The 1445-nt window shown below is 45.5% G+C and overlaps 1 pseudogene; it reads left to right on the top strand.

Moving 5' to 3' along the window:
* The first annotated feature begins 697 nt into the window (after nt 1–697).
* Nucleotides 698–1445, top strand: LOC114049173 (annotated as a pseudogene).

Genomic DNA, 1445 nt, shown 5'->3' with positions numbered 1-1445 from the left:
AATGCAAATAATGAATGTAGTGAAGTGGTAGAGAAGGGGGGGAATATAGGTGATAACATACGATCTTTAATGTCACATCTATTGATAACAGCATATCAATTTCTGATGATAAACCATTCGGTAGTGCCAAGGAATTTGGTGGGAAGAACTTCCTTTTCCTTGTGTTGAGTGGCTATGACTCCTGAGGTATAAAGGGCTGTAGCACCTAAAGAAACAATTGCCAGATGGTATCACCATGAGGATTGTATCTCTAGATCATAGCTGTGGCTCTTGGCTGGAAGCAAGGTCAGTAGAATATGTGTATGGAGATGGGATTGAGCATACTATTTCTAGAGCACTTGGACTAATATGCCCATTGTGGTATTGATGAGGGTTGATGGTGGCAGAATAGAGGGCTCCTTTTTCACAGGGATTGCTCTCCCCTCTCTGATGGCATCAAGGTTTGGCCGGAAGAAAAAGCAATGGAATGGTGAGGCACTGATAATTCTTGGATTCTTGGGCTCAAGGTCCCAGATGGCAGGGGAGGTGCTTGTTCAGGTGCAAAAAAAGGTTTGACCACCAACAAGATTCTCTTCTTTGCCTTAGATGACCAATCCCAATTCAGTCAGTTAACATTTCCCAGGCTCTCTTTCTCTCTCTCTTGTTCTTAGCCTCTTCTAGTCTGTGGAGTGCCTATTACCCAGGCTGCGGTATAAAGATGGCTAAATCTATGAATCATACCATTCACAACCAATTGAAAAAATGGCACAGAAATGACATTAAGAAGCCTAGATCACAGAGATATGAGTCTCTGAAAGGGCTAACCCTAAATTTCTGAGAAACATGCACTTTGCCAGGAAACACTGCAAGAAGGGACTGAAGAAGATACAGGACAATAATGCCAAAGCCATCAAGGCCTCAGCAGAGGCCACCAATGCTCTGAGGACTAAGGCCTCCAAAGCCAAGCTCCTTAGGCCTAAAATCTCCAAGGCCAATGCCTAGCATGCTAGCCACAAGATGGCCACCAAGTGTCCAGGCCCTAGGGTCAACACCAAGCACCCAGGTGCCAGGATCACAAAGTCAGACTATAAGGTTTCCAAAACCACTGACCCCAAGGCTGCTAAGCCCATTGACATCAAGGTCACCAAGTCTGACACCAAGGTCAGTAGGTCTGATCCCAAGGTTACCAAATCTGGCCCAAGGTCACCAAATCTGATGCCAAAATCTCCAAGGCCACCAAGTCTGACACCAAGGTCACCAAATTTGATCCCAAGGCAGCAAAGTCTAAAGCCAAGGTCACCAATTCTGATCCCAAAGCCACCAAATCTGATTCTAAGGCCATGAAGCCCAGTGATTCCAAGGCTGCTAAGCCTACTGACCCCAAGTCTGTCAACTCCACTGATCTTAAGGACACTAAACTCAAAGATTCTGGGACTAAAGCTGCTAGTCCCAAGCCTTCAAAATAG

This window comes from Vombatus ursinus, unplaced genomic scaffold (genome assembly GCF_900497805.2).
Source record: "Vombatus ursinus unplaced genomic scaffold, bare-nosed wombat genome assembly UNPS02014797.1, whole genome shotgun sequence".
In the NCBI taxonomy this organism is placed as follows: Eukaryota; Metazoa; Chordata; class Mammalia; order Diprotodontia; family Vombatidae; genus Vombatus; species Vombatus ursinus.
The sequence above is the reverse complement of the archived record's forward strand: the minus strand, read 5'-3'. Positions and strand labels throughout refer to the sequence as shown.